Below are 15,670 nucleotides of genomic sequence, written 5' to 3'. Positions count from 1 at the left end.
GGTCATTTCAGGATGAAAGTGCCTAGGAGTCTTCTGCCCCACTGTGATTTTCAATTCCTCTAGCCCTAGGCTTGAGGCATATTAAGAGGCTCAGAAATTTGCCCTGATGCATCTGCACAAACATTTTAAAGCTAAACATCAAGGAGAAATGCTGGACATGAAGGCCTGATGAAGTGGGAGACCACATCCACCCTTGCTCTGGACTGAGATCCAGAGACCATTCAAGAAATAATCCACCATGACCAACCATTAATGGGGGGGTGGGAGAGAGAAGCGTCACAGAAACATTCCCCAAAATAAGCAAATGCTCTAACTGACGGAATTGGTCAGGCCAAAATGACGGGCATCTGGGACACCAGCTACAAAGTGAGGACAGAGGCCAAACCAACGGCCCTCCCCAGGCAGAGCACCCACACCACAGGCAGACGTAACTATGACCTCACAGAAGACCCCAAGATTATTCTATGCATTTGAAAGAGACAAAAATCTCTCAGTACAACAGAGCAGAAATGTAATTTTATTGTCACCCCACTTGTTTTTTTGTTTGGATCCTGCTACAAAATAGAGTTAAAAGAAAGTGAGGTAAAGAAAGACCTCACTGTATAACTGTGTATGTTCAAAATTGTGTCTCAAGCAGCAGCAACATCTCTAAAAACACCTATAACTACATTTTGAACTCAGTGTTTCAAAAATAAATCAAATTTCAAAAAAAATCCTCAAGCAAATTATAACTTAGATCTAAGTTTAGTTTTCAGGAATCGAATATTTTAACTATTACATACAACTGACTTCAAGCTTTAAGGGAGATTTAGTAAATGGAATAAGAAAGCATTTAAAGTGTCAAATTACCATTAGAATATAACAGTGAAACCTACTGAAAATTTTGTCAATAATGATTTGAAATGACTATGCCCTTAGGTAAAGCAGCACTTCAAATACTAAAATAACCCACAAAACGAACACTACATAATACAACTAAACTACTACACTATGTGGCCACACTATAAAACAGACTTAAATGCATGCTAGGTGAGATCCTGGTGATGACTCAGAAGAATGGGCAAATCACCACTAATAAACCTTCAGTCCTTAGTAGCAGCCAGACTCCGAGCAGTGGAAATGACTAACCAACCCTGTGCTGCAGTGCTCGCCATACACAGTGCAGGGATGAGAACCAGCGATGGGGCTTGTGAAAAAGGGACGCCCAGGCCTCCTCTCCACCCACTGCATCTTGAGTTCCCAGAGCCTGATTTCAAGAAGCCTGAGGCCTGTGATTCCCAGTGGGGTTTTGCATTTAGAAAAAACATGGCCTTAGAAAATCTTTGAACAACAGAAGAAATGCAAAATAGTGTATTCAATAAATGGCAAATCTTGAGGAAACTACAAGAGATTAGGGAGGATAAACAAATGGGTAAGTGTAAAGGAGGCCTGGCTCAGTGGGACACGCTCAATGTACTGAAATGTATGCTTTTTATGGAACACACTAAGGATAGCAAATTACAAAGAAAGAAATTTAGGGAAGAAAAAAGCATGAAACAAAAAACAAGTGTGAGATAAAAAAGCATACATTAATCAAGTATTTGGGTTTTAGGAGAAAGGGTTTTTATTAACCCCACTGGACCACATGAGCTGTAACACATAATAGGCAATGTTTTGTTCAAAAAAATGGTAAGACTCTCACCATAACATTTACAGTACTACAAACGATGCTATAGAATTCTGTCAAAGCAGACCCAGGGGCTGGCATCCTGAGGCTCTGGTGATGTAAATACTAAAATTGCCTACTGCTGTTTTATGTATTTTACTGCTAGACTAGTGATGCATTTAACACACAAATGCCAGCAATTCCAGGTCAGGATACAAAAATTTATTATGGATGTGCTTTAAGCTAATGTTGATTCCAAGAGTTTACCATCCATCAGCTATTCTAGTGCCAATTAGCACCTTAAAAATCATGTGTAAATATTTGAAAAACATGTTAGCAATTAAAGGGAGGAAATATTCCACATCAAAATCGGGAAGAGACGTTAGGTTAAGTGCTAAAAGGTTACTGCAATCTCAGAACATAAAGTTTCACAGCATAACACAAAATGCTGTATGCACTCTAAATAAAAATACAACATGTAGGTCCTATTTAAAATTCAGTAAATGCCAAATATTATTTACTGCTTTCAAAACTAATAGGTCCTCTAATTGAATATAAGAGGTTTCAAACTTTGTGCATCATTAACTTATACTCCATGTTGGTAATGAAGTGTTGACGAATGCTTTCAGTGACCTAAGAACGTGAAAAATTCTGAATAAAGGTAGCTTACGATTTTTCTTTGTACTTTTTAATGTTTGCATTTTTTTTTTTTTTTAATCCTCACCAAAGGATTTTTTTTCCCATTGCTTTTCGAAGAGGTGTGGGGAGAAAAACATGGATGTGAGAGAGACACATCAATTGGTTGCCTCCCAATCGAGCCCCAAATGCAGCCAGGGAATGAGCATGCAAGTGAGGTATGTGCCCTTGGCCAGAATCAATCCTGGGACCCTTCAGTCCGAGGGCTGATGCTCTAACCACTGAACCAAAATGGCTAGGGCAATACTTGCTTTTTTTAAATAAAAAATGTTGGTGTGTCTAGTACATGTCTTAAAATCAAGCTTCTTTCTTATGTAATATAAAAAGGAGAACGGCCTAGCAAGGCATGGCTCAGTGGTTGAGCATCAACCTAGGATCCAAGAGATCGTGATTCGATTCCCAGTCAGGGCACATGCCCGGATTGCGAGCCCTATCCCCAGTCAGGGGCGTGCAGGAGTCAACCAATCAATGACAACTCTCCCATCATTAATGTTTTTATCTCTCTCCCTCTCCCTTCCTCTCTCTGAAGTCAATAAAGATGTATTTAAAAAATAAATAAATAGGAAAACATAAATTTCTCGGAATTTAAAAACTTTACATTCTAAGAAGAATTACCCTCATAAAAAAATAAATAAAAAAAATAAACTGAAAGAACTTAATATACCAAGTTAAGTAGGTACAGTTAAGGCCCAAAGACAACTCAATAGCCTTTCATCATAAATCAGAATCTCACAGTATTAGGGATATTTTTTAATTATTGAGCTTTAAAACTGTGGATAGCAGGAATTGATATATTTTTATTAAAAACCATACCAATTCTTCACAATGAGAAAAGTAGCCAAAAGCATTCATTCATGCAGACAAAGCTAGAAAACTAATAGTAGGATATTGAGAAGGCATTAAGAAAAGTATTTGAGATTCTAGTAAATGGTTGAAAATGAATAAATAAATATTCTTTTAAGAACAGTAATTCAAATGTTATCTTTGGCCTATATAGTCCCAATCCATTCAAATAGAATGAGCCTGCTAATATTCTACTTAACAAAAATGTTGGAAAGTTTTACTTCTAGTTTAAAATCCAATCAGAAGACAAAATCTTATATATAGCATGCATGGAAAAATGATCTCTTAGAAATAATTTAAGTCAGAAATAACTGATCTCCTAGAAATAATTTAAGTCAGAAATAACTGAGAAACAAAACAAAGAAAATGTGCAGGATCAGAGAATAATGAATACTTTAATTTTTGCTTTAATTGTTAGAAAGACTTGAAACAAGGACATGAATCATGTAACTTCCACACCTGAATGCTTATCACACATATTACTTTACTATCCTCATTTTTTGTAATGCTCTCATATGTTTTAGTCTTTGTAATCATATGTATCTTGTAAGGCCAATCCATCCAAGTTCAGGTGGCATCCCCCATTGGGAAATACCTCCACTCTCCTCACATACCTCCCACCCATCCAAAGGGGTGGCCCCGTGGTAGAAACAGGTGTTCTACATGACTACTTCATCACCCACAGCCATCATCACTGCTACCACCCTGCACAAGCTCCCCCACCCCAACATTTCCTGCCACAGCTGATGAGGACAGGGCTGTACCTAGGATCTAAACTAGACTAATTGCATTATCTTTCCAGAGAACTTGCAGGTGGGTCTGAGGGACCAAATTGGCTAGAACTATCATAAGGAAAATTTAGTGATGTGAGACAGACAAAATATAACATGAAAACAGAGAGGCAAAGAAGGCTGCTCTAGGGAAGGAAAACTAAAGCAGAATTCCAGAAGAAAACAGGGACTGAGGAGGGATACTTTTGGGGTTCCTAACACTTCTTAGTTATTGTTTCCATTAATTTCCTATGCTACTTGAAGTTGTGAAGAATCCTTATAGTATAATTACAGTTTCATTGTTTTCTGCTTAAGCTAACTTGATTGGCTATTGTTATGTGGAATATCATGAAACTCAACCGAATACACCCTAAAATTCTATGTGCAACAAAGATTAAATATAAAACTGCTACCTACAGTGACAGTGCACCAACCACAAGGAACAACATTTCACAGACAAGCTAAGTTGGCCTATCAAAAGCAAGGCCCCTGGCTTCAAGTTCAAGACGGTGGTTTAGCAAGATCCTGAGCTCACCTCCTCTCGTTGACACCAAAACTACAACTACATATAGAACACTTTAAGAATGTCCTAAAGACTAGGAGAACAGATCTGCTACAACTATGGATGGGTAGGAGGGGCAGAGACTCAGTCTAGTCAGGGCCCATACGAACCCCTACTAGCTGCATGGTGGTCCACAAGTAGGAGGGATATCACAACCACAGAGGTCCTCACTTGAACAGAGAGGGGTCCAAACCCCAGCCTAAGGGACCTGCACCAGGAATAGGAGCCCCCATAACATCTGGCTTTGAAAACCAGCAGGGCTTATATCTGGGAGAGCCACAGGGCTATAGGAAACCACGGTTTGCTCCATCCAAGTCCAAGCACAGAAGCAGCAGGTTGAAAAGCAACTGGGTCATAAAAATGATACATTGACTAATTTTAGGGCATGTGTTGGAAGAAAAGGGATCTGTTGGAACTTTCTTCAAAGTCAGAAGTGCTGGTAAGCACCGTTTTCCCCCTTTCTTTACTCTCCCCTTCTACCTAGTTGGTGTGACACTGGCAGGTTCCATTTCTGACACTCACCATTAACCTTGCTAACAACCACCCAGGTGGCACCCCTCCAAAGCAGGCACCTGGTAGGTTGCTTCATTCAGCACCAGTACACAGCAGTGTGTCTGCAACGGCTGAGGATGGGCCTTGCAGCCAGTCACACAAAAGACCTAGCCTGCCCCCCCCCAGTGAACCCATAACAATTGAGGCCAGGCCTCACAGGAGCCAGGCCAGGGACCAGCCTCACCTGCCAGTGTGTTCATAGCAATTGTAACCCAACTACAACAAGAGGCCACATTAATCCACATAGGAAACACCTCTGGAGCACATAGCTCTGGTGACAAGGGGGATTCCACCACTAGGCCCCACAGGACACCTAAATAAAGCCAATTTTTCAAGAGCAAGAGATGTAGCTTATCTACCTAATACATGGGGGATGGGGGTGGAGGGGTGGTGACAAAATGAGGAGACCAAGAATATGTCCCAAACAAAAAGACAAGTCAAAATCCCAGAAAAAGAACTAAATGAAAGAGAGGTAAGCTGTCTATTAGATAAAGAGTTCAAAGTAATAGTCATAAATATGCTCATTAAACTCTGCATACCAGTGGGTACACTCAGTGAGAACTTTGACAAAGAGATAAAAATTGTAAGGAAAAAAAAGTATCAGAACTAAAGAATATAACAACTGAAATGAAAAATACACTGAAGAGAATCAAGAGCAGGTCAGATGACATAGAAAAATGGATTACTGAGCAGGAAGTCAGAATAGTGGAAATCATCCAATTGAAAGATCAAAAAGAATTAAAAAGAAGACAGCATAAGAGACCTCTGGGACAACATTAAGCATACTAACATTCTTATCACACAGAGTCCAGAAGGAGAAGAGAGAGAGAAAGGGATGGAAAATCTATTTGAAGAAATAATGGCGAAAATTTAACTTGGCAAAGAAAACAGACATCCAAGTCCAGGAAGCATAGCAAGTCCCAAACAAGATGAACCCATAGAAACCCACAGCAAGATACATCATAATTAAAATGTTAAAAGTTAAAGATAATGAGAGAATCTTAAAAACAGCAAGACAAAAACTAGTTACAAGGGAATGTCCATAGGACTATAAATTGATTTTTCAACAGAAACTTTGCAGGCCAGAAAGGAGTGGGACAATATATTCAACATGATAAAAGGAGAAAACCTACAGCCAAGAATACTCTACCCAGCAAGGTTATCATTTCAGAACTGAAGGACAGATCAAGAATTCCCTAAACAAAAACTAAAGGAGTTCATCACCACTAAACCAGCATTTCAAGAAATGTTAAAGGGAATTCTTTAATTGGAAAAGAAAAGGCCAAAACTGGAAATAAAATATATGAAAGAGGAAAAAAAACTCACTAGTAAAGGCAAACATGTAGTATAGGTAGAAGACCAACCATTTAAAAGACTAATATAAAAACAATTAAAATGACTATAAGTATATTCCTACCAATAATTACTTCAAATGTAAAGGAACTAAGTGCCCCATTGAAAAAACACCGGGTAGCTGAATGGATAAAAAAACAAGACCCTTACGTATACTGCTACATGAGACTCACTTCAGGTTGAAAGATACACACAGACCGAAAGTAAAGAGGTGGAAAAAGATATTTCTCAATCAAAAATGAAGACCACAGTGCTATTATAGGTTGTGTATAATAGGTACAGAGAAAGTACCTATTAAATATATATTTTCCTGTAGAAGATGCCAAACAGTTCTCAGCTTCTACTTACTGTTTTTGAGCAAAGAGATGTGGACTGAACATCTCTGCTCAAAAACACCTAGTGAACCATTATATCTCTCCATTGCTACACCCCAAATGTTCTAGCACTGCCATTTCAGAGGCTCATTTATGACTTGCTTATTCCAAAACCAATTTGAGTGGATGCTGCTACAGAGTTTTGGTAACTATCGTTTTTAATAGAAATCCCACTGCATTATTAGTCATATAGAATCATAAGCAAAAATCACACAGTAAACTATCATAATAGCCTTGAACTTTAGAACTGATCAAATAACATAGTTCTAGTAACTCATTTCCCCCAAAGTATTAAGTCATTTCTAATTTGGAAATGAGTTCTAGCTCCCTTCTGACAGTCCCCTGGACTCTATACCACTAAATGTGCAACAGGGTAAAGCTTTCCTACTACAAAAAAAAGTGCCTGTGCCTCAGCTCTATTACATGATGCCTCTCCCCAAATGTGCACACTTACCTTTTATTGCAATTACAAAGAACCAATGATTAGTTACACAAAGGCACGCTGCTTCCACACCTACACATCTATTCCCTCACCCTGGGACAAACTCCTCCTTTAGAATTGTAAAACTCTGCTTACCCACTTGCTTTTTTCAGTCTTAAGTTTTCTTGAGCCCCTATGACAAAGAGCTCCCTCTTCTAAATTCCTCTGTCCTTCATATGTTTTTTTAGGATTGGTACCATATACTCTGCCTTATGTTTCACTTCACTGTGCACCTCTTACAAGAGCCCAATTTAACTGAATTAATCTTATTGGCAAAGTAGTATTTTTCACTGATCCAAGATTAAAAGGCTTGTAGGTTAATTAATACAAAGTTGTTATGATGTTTTATAACCCACACCTTAGGTAGAATGTCTTGGCCTCTTATTTGTAATGCTAAGCATTTTTAGGCAAGTGTCACAAACTCTAGAGAATGAGTCAGAGATGTTTATTAAGGCCAATTTTATTTAAACTGTGAGCTTCTAGAGCTTTCACAATACTTTCTAAAAGGAAAGTAAAACACTGGGATGTGACTTATATCCAAGTTGCATTAGATACCAGTCAGAATAGACATACAGCAACAAAACAAGAAAACAAGACTGCTACCTTTTTAACATTCCAGCAAATAAAGATTCCTTAAGTGAATGCCCACTTGTCAATGACACAATGTCCTCTGTAAATCATTATTCTAACAGTTTCACTGAGTTACTCACCAAACAGAAAGACACAACTGATGAAAAGGAAGACTTCCAGGATAGCAATATAATTTCACCTTACTTACTCAATGAGAACAGAAGTGACTATAATAACAAAAATGCACTTCAGAGCTTATATTGGTACCACTTGTCAAAGTGAATACAATAAATGTAATTTAAAATGGTCCTGGCAGCTGAACTAAGATTGTTCATGTTATACAGAAACAGGCATTTAAAATGAGTCACTGAAGAAAGAAATTTTCTTATTTAACAAAATATCCTTTATAAAGTAAATAATTTTAGCCCTAGCTGGTTTGCTCAGTGGTTAGAGCGTCGGCCTGCAGACTAAAGGGACCTGCGTTCGATTCCAGCCAAGGGCACATACCTCGGTTGCAGGCTTCATCCCCAGCTCTAGTAAGAGTGAGTGAGGGAGGCAACCAATCAATGTGTCTTTCTCACATCAATGCACTCTACTGAGAACCAACTCCAAAGGTCGAAAGAAATGGTTCTCAATAGAGAGCATTTCAAAATCACTATGGAGCTTTGGAAAATGATATCCATTTCCATTGCTGGTATTATGGACCTGATGACCTCCATTGTAAATTTCAAAAAATTTATTTTACCAAAGATAAAGAAAGACACTTCATAATGATAAGGACTGATTCATCAGAGAAACATAATCATAAATGTGTGAGTCAAATACAAAGTTTCAAAATATATGACACCATCCAAGCATCATACCACAGACCTGCTGAACATCCAGGCCTTACCACAGACTTGCTGAAGCTTAATTTCCAGAGTGGAGCAAGGGCATGGTTATTTCAAAACAAAACAACAAAAGCTACATGGGGTTTCAAATGTGAATACCTGGTCAAGAACAGCAGTTTTTGACATGTTATAATTAAAAAATAAATTCAAAACTTAGGTAAATAATATTATTACTATGGGATAAAAATTAACAAAATCCTTTCTTTCTCTGCATGAGAATTTGACCTCTAGTTAACTTCCTGGTTCTCTTCTTCTAGAAACACAAAAACAGAAGTATGTCAACTATGTAGCTAGGCAACACGTCTTACGAGGAAAAAATTGATAGGTAAACTGCATCTGAATCAGGAAGAACCATAAGTGAATTATAAATACCCAATGGAGAAACATAGCTTTAGGTTTCCCTAAGTGGGACATGGCATGTCACTTGTGGGAAACCCTGAAGACAGTCCATGGAGCTGTAACAAGAGATATTTTTTCTAGGGGCATGTCTTCTAAGCCAGAGTGGCTCCTGTAAATCTTGTTACCTTGCAACTAAGCTATCATTGTAAGCTAGTCAAAGATAGTTCCCAGGTAGCTATGTGAGCTGCTATAAGGAATCCTATAGGAAGAAACACCTATTGCTAGTCTGCTGGTAAGTTATAGTTCTTATCCTATAGCCTGAATAGACCAGTGCCCACTGTGGCCTAAGATAATCTCATGAGTCCAAATGTTTAGTTGAACCTAAAGAAACACTTTTGTAGGTGTTGCAAGTGCCTTATTTTTATGTCGTAGTTTAGACATCAGTGCCTTCATGCCATACTCAAGATCTCTAGGTTAACTTCTTAATCAAAATATTTTCCAATGTTTTGCTAGCAGGGGCAAAGAGAGGAGGAATCCATTGTAATGTCCCAGTGATCTTGTGTCTCCAGAACAGTATAATATTCTTTCTGTGGAGGTAGTTTTGCCTGCATCAAATAAGCCATAATTCCAATATTACAGATTTTAGCTACAGATGGATTAACAATGGAATGAAAAGATTTGGTATCATTTCTTATTAAACCTGGTAGGGAACTGTAATTTCTTCCCAAGAGGCACATGTGGCTTTATTCTTCTTAAACTTGCTCTTATTCTAGAGCAATATATATTAATGTGCAAGCTGGGTATTTTCTTATGATTCACTGCAAATATCAAGTTGGACAACATGTTGGCACTCTAAACTATTATTCTCTGGCACTCAGCCGCATCCCAGAGGCTTTTTCTCTCCATGCTGTTGAGAGTGGGAGGTCCAGGCCGCACCAAAGTCTGCAGAGTCCTCAAATTGTAACATCTGTCTACCTCAGTGAATGACTTTTTTTAAATTTATTTTTTTAATTCTTGAATCAGTGAGTATAATATTTTGCTTTTATGGGTAGAAAATAGCCCTGCCCTAGGTATAAAAGGTTGTATATATACATAAATCAGTAATATAATCAGCTACAGTGAATCTACTTTACTAGACAGCATAACAAAGCAGTAGAAACTATACATATACTTTAATAAGAAAATACTTTTAAAAACCATGAAGTCTGCCTGGCCAGCGTGGCTCAGTGATTAGAGTCAACCTATGAACCAGGAGGTCACAGTTCCACTCACAGTCAGGGAACATGCACAGGCTGCAGGCTCAATCCCCAGTAGGGGGCATACGGGAGGCAGCCAATCAATGACTCTCTCTCATGATTGATGTTTCTATCTCTCTCGCTCTCCTTCTCCCTTCCTGTCTCTGAAATCAATAAAAAAATATTTTTTTAAAAAAACACTATGAAGTCAATAAATATTTGACTGTACAATTTACTCTATCAAAATAAATATAGCTTATGTGCATGAATTACACTAAGTCGGCCTCAATACAGCCATGTGCTTAGGAATGTGTGGAACAGCTCATAAGTAATTCCCTAATGGGTATAGTAAACAATTCCAAAAGTACCTCCAGATATTTGGTCATAGATAAGAAACAAAATTTTTATATTAACAAAGAACTCTAGTATTAACAATAATCCCTATGCTTGAAATAGTGTCAACAGATCCAAGAATTATTTTAAAAATTCCAGGGAAACAAACCCTTACAAGATTGTGGGCCTGTACCCTATAAACTGGCTGGGGAGAGGGAGTGGATAGGGAACAGCTGAAAGCACAGCATATCCACTAAGTTTTTAAGCCTTTTTCTTTTGAGGCAATGGTGTTAGACAAATTATGATCATTTTAATAAGTTTTTGTGAGTGTTTTCATGATTTCCAAAGGATAACTAGGGGAATAAAGAAAGTGTCAGCACCTCACTTTGATCTGCTGAGATATTTGGAACTAACCCAGCATTTGCATGCACAATAACACCATTTTTGTCAAATGAGTCTTTGTCTTTTCCCTGTGGGCATGAACTCAAGGTGAGAGCTACCTCAAACCCAGTATTTGGGGTAAAGGTTTTATTATTATTATTATTATTATTATTGATTTTTATAGAGAGAGAAAGGGAGAGAGAAACACAGATGTGAGAGTGAAACATTGATTGGCTGCCTCCTGCATACCCCTCACCAGGGACAGAGCCTGCCACCCGGGCATGTGCCGTGACCAGGAATCAAACCCACAACCTTTCAGTGCATGGAACAATGCTGAACCAACTGAACCACCCTGGACAGGGCTGGCATAAGGTTTTTAAAGCCAAAATAAATCCTGTTGGTGAAAACTGGTGTCACTGCTGCTCAAAACTAACTATGCAACAGTTGAGGTTCCAATCCTGAGAGGGAAAAGGGGCTAGGAAATACTATTTTGATCACTCAAATTGCTGATGCAAAAAACTACCCTGTCTCCAATATTCGGGATGGCGTATTGGTAGGAGGAATGATAACAAGAAATCCCCTTAATCATCAACCCCAGAATATTTTGTGTTGTAGGAATTAAATTACCCCAGCCTGAGAAAGTCTTCAGCATGTCAATTATAAAGGTGAAATGATGGGAATTTTATCTAGCTAAAAGCTTACCAATTGCTTTGCATTTTTCCTCTAATTTCAAATACTCAGTTTTTCATTTGTCAGTTCCACTTTCCATTTATCCTTATCTAAAACCATTTTCATTAAAACCAGGTATAGTGCGGAAGCCTGTTAAAATGTCATTGTTCCCATCAGGCGTTCAACCATCAGTAAAGCACATTTAGGACCATGAACTATAGTTGACTGCATTTCTTCTCTCAGTACAGGCATCTATGGCAGCACCAGCTAAAATACATGCTTACTCTATAGGCCTATTCTGGTTTTCTGTCTTCCAAGTCTCTATCAGCAATTTTATGGAAGGATTACCACTTTAATTTTTTAAGTCTATCATTTGTATAAATGTTAAAACTATCTTTTTAAACCAAGCGGAACAGAAAAAGTTTTACCCAAATGAATCACGTTTTGGAGGCAGAAAGAGAAGCACAGAGAGGAATATGGTCTTTTTATTAAAAGAAATCATGCGTATTTAATTTTTCTAAAAACTAAGCCATCTTTCTAGCTCCATGAACAATAGTTAATTTTACTCTATACTACCCATAACACTACAATCATTCATCATTCATCCTTCTAAATACAACCATATTTTGTATCTCCATTCTTTCAGTTACCCAGGTTATAAACAATGTATTAAGCATAAGCAAAAATTTGGGTTTTTAACATCTTAGAAATTAGAGTTTAAAATGTATATATAATAATGAGTTGATGGATGAGTTGATGGAGTTACAAGGTTAAACAGAAGTACTTAAATAGTACTGCCATATGATATTATGAAGTATTTCACAAATTCTACATCCAATTTATATTTAATAAAACAGTTATTCATTAGGAAAATTTTGCTAATGTGAGAATATGAAACACTGTGTCTGAGATATAGAATCTGTCCACACACAAAATTCATACCCGTCTTCAAAAATAACTAAGGTAAATCAGTATTATAATAAAGTAACATTAAGAACACAATCTAATATCATGATGCCTGGATGTTATAATAGAAAACCTTAAACTTTGAAGACTTGCGTATCTGTCTAATCACCTTGGACAACTGACCCTCTCTGTCCATGAAATGAAGTTAATAATTTCTACCTCACAGGGTTTTAATGAGGAGAAATTATATATATATATATATATATATATATATATATATATATATATATATATTAATTTTCTTGTCCTCTGGTAAATAGGTCATTTTACACAAATGTTAGCTTTTTTATATGTAAATAAATGTTATTTTTCTATTTAAAAAGTAAAATATGAATGATACAACAGACAATTTTAGTTAACTCAGCATTCTTTCCATCCTCTTTTCACACTAACTGAAGCCCAATTTTTTCAGGTATGTAATTTTCTTTGGTTAGCTATATGACTCACTATGATTTCATCTCATTTTCAGGATTTGCTTAAGAAGGGCAAGAGACTCAATTTTAGCCCACAAGTCATCAGGTGAAGTCTGAGGGCTTTAAGGATTGGATTCTAACTCACACAGCTAGACTGTATGAGATGGGGCTGCTATATTCCTTTTGTGATTCTGAGAAGAACTAGACTAATGCTGAAGATGACAGAGAAAAAAGAATTAACAAAACCTCATACTGTATTTTGGGATCAGTATTAAGCCAAGTACAGATTCTCTATTGTTTGAATCTTTCAAGTGAATTTTCTATTATACTCATATAGGTTGACTGAGTAGACACTGGGGACACATATGTTCTGTAGGAATACGTAAACACATTTTATTATCAGTTATATAAATGCAAGCCACTAATATGATTTTCATGTATTTATGGAATAAAAATATCACTTTTCAAATGCTCACTGTAATTCATTGATTTCTTACAACAAATTAATGAAGTAGGTATATCTCTTATTCCTGTTTTACAGATAGGTCAACTGAGGCTCATAAAAGTGAAGTAACAGTCCAAGTGTACGGAACTATTAACTTGGGAAGCCAAGATTAAGTTCAGGCAAACTGGCTCTCCAGTCCACTCACATAATGTTAAGCAATACGGTCTATCAAATGAATAACATCAAAATACATTACTGATTACTAGCCAGAAACTTAAGAAAATTTATTGTCCAATTATATCCAACTTTAAGAGCTAGTTTAATTATATCAAGACAGTTCATCTACTCACTATGGAAGACCACACACCCAGATAAAAGACTTAATACTAAAAGATTTATATTTTTCTTAACTCAGTAAACTACTTGCTCTTTTAACAACTTAATGTTTAGGTTATTTATTCCCAAATATTTAAATCTAAGTTTTTAAAAAGTTATTTTGATGCATACCATGCCTGGGAGCCTCTTTTTTAGGCAATAAGCTATTATATCCTTTTGGCATTCACTTTTTATTTTTAAATATTATTTTGAACTTACATAAAATTCACTCTCTCGGTGTTTAATTCTATGAGTTTTGACAAATGAAGTCATGTAACTACCACCACCACAATTAAGAAAACTTCCATCACCCAGCAAAATTCCCTCATTCTGTCCATTTATAGTAAGCCCTCCCCCGAACACTTAACCCCTGACAACCACTGGTTTGTTCTCCATTACTATAGTTTTGTGTTTGCCAGAATGCCATATAAATGAAATAATATAGTATGTAGCTTGACTCTTTTTAAATGTGAAAGGTCAGGGGCTTCTCCCTTTAAGATTATGTGTAAGCTTACAACACCAATTGAACTACATGTGGGTTCATAGGGACATCTATGAACACCTGGGTTCCTGAAGACTCTTTTAGAGGTGCTTAGGGTCATAACTATTTTCCTAATAATACCTAGATTTTATTTGTTTTCACTCTTTCTCTCTACAGTGTACAGTGCATTTTTCTAGAAGCTGTAGCCTCCATGCTCTGAAAGTGTGCCATGATTATGTGTGCTTATCTGTTCTTGTATTTTTAATGTTATTGTTTTAATTTCTGAAATGGGTAATATTGATAGATATAAACCACATAAATAAAAGCTCTATGGAGTTTTCAGTAATTTTTAAGAGCATAAAGATTCTCGAAGCATCTAAACTTTAGTCTCAACAGGTGAGGAGGACGCCACAGCTGAGCTTTGAAACTCAGGGCAGGCAGAGCTTTGAAACTCAGTTTGCTCACTGAGGTGTTAGGATAAAAAATTAAAAACCTGTTGTTACCTATCTTTCATAGAATCCCAGATTTAAACATTTTAATATGTAAAAAGGAGTGCCAGTTTAAATTCACATTTATCTAGTTGTAAGAATAAATTGTAATGCTCCCTCTCAATTTGGGACTTAAGCTGCTGGAGTTTTAAATGGAAACAAAAACAGTCCATCACATTTTAATTTCTTCTGAATAGCCTTTGCAGCCCACCTTGATCACTGAGAAGAAGAAAAACATTGCTAAGCACTGTGTAAACTGATATAGTTTATTGTATTGTGTTTCTAAAATAACTCCAACAGGTAGAAATGTGAATATACCTTTGAGTATTTTGGCTATAACTAGGAGAATAAACAACTTTTGGAATTCATAAAGATTCTTTACTTATTATAGGATTAGATATGTTTTCCTATTTTTAGAATATTTCATCTGAGACTATTATTTTTCATCTCTATTTAAGGGAAATAAAGTATATTGGTGGCACTGAGATCACCTATTTCTATTTTAGCAAGATCTTTAATAATACGGAAAATATTTATAATCTTACCTATTGGTTTTAGTTGTCCAAGTAGGAAGGAAGGGCTTGCTTAACCAATGAGCAGTTCCTCATCACTCAAACAGCTATGGATGGTCTTAGTTTCATCATCTTTTCCTGATAATTTTTCTAAAAGTTTTGATAGCATTTAGTGATGTTGACTTGTGTTGACTTTTTTTAAAATTGTAAATTTGAGTCATTTTTTCTTATAATTTAAAAACACTTAAAAATCAAAACCAAATTAAATGTCTAATGTAATTTTCTTGTGGTAATCAG

General features: G+C 36.6%; 1 protein-coding gene across 11 annotated transcripts in view; it reads right to left on the bottom strand.

Annotated features, from left to right (window-relative positions):
- The window catches only part of PARD3 (par-3 family cell polarity regulator), a 725,159-nt gene that overhangs the window by 486,633 nt on the left and 222,856 nt on the right, over positions 1-15,670 (bottom strand). The window lies entirely within an intron of this gene.

The sequence above is a fragment of the Miniopterus schreibersii genome (genome assembly GCF_964146895.1).
Source record: "Miniopterus schreibersii genome assembly, chromosome: 1".
Classification (NCBI taxonomy): Eukaryota; Metazoa; Chordata; class Mammalia; order Chiroptera; family Miniopteridae; genus Miniopterus; species Miniopterus schreibersii.
Note: the sequence above shows the minus strand (reverse complement) of the source record. Positions and strands in the feature narration are given on the sequence as shown.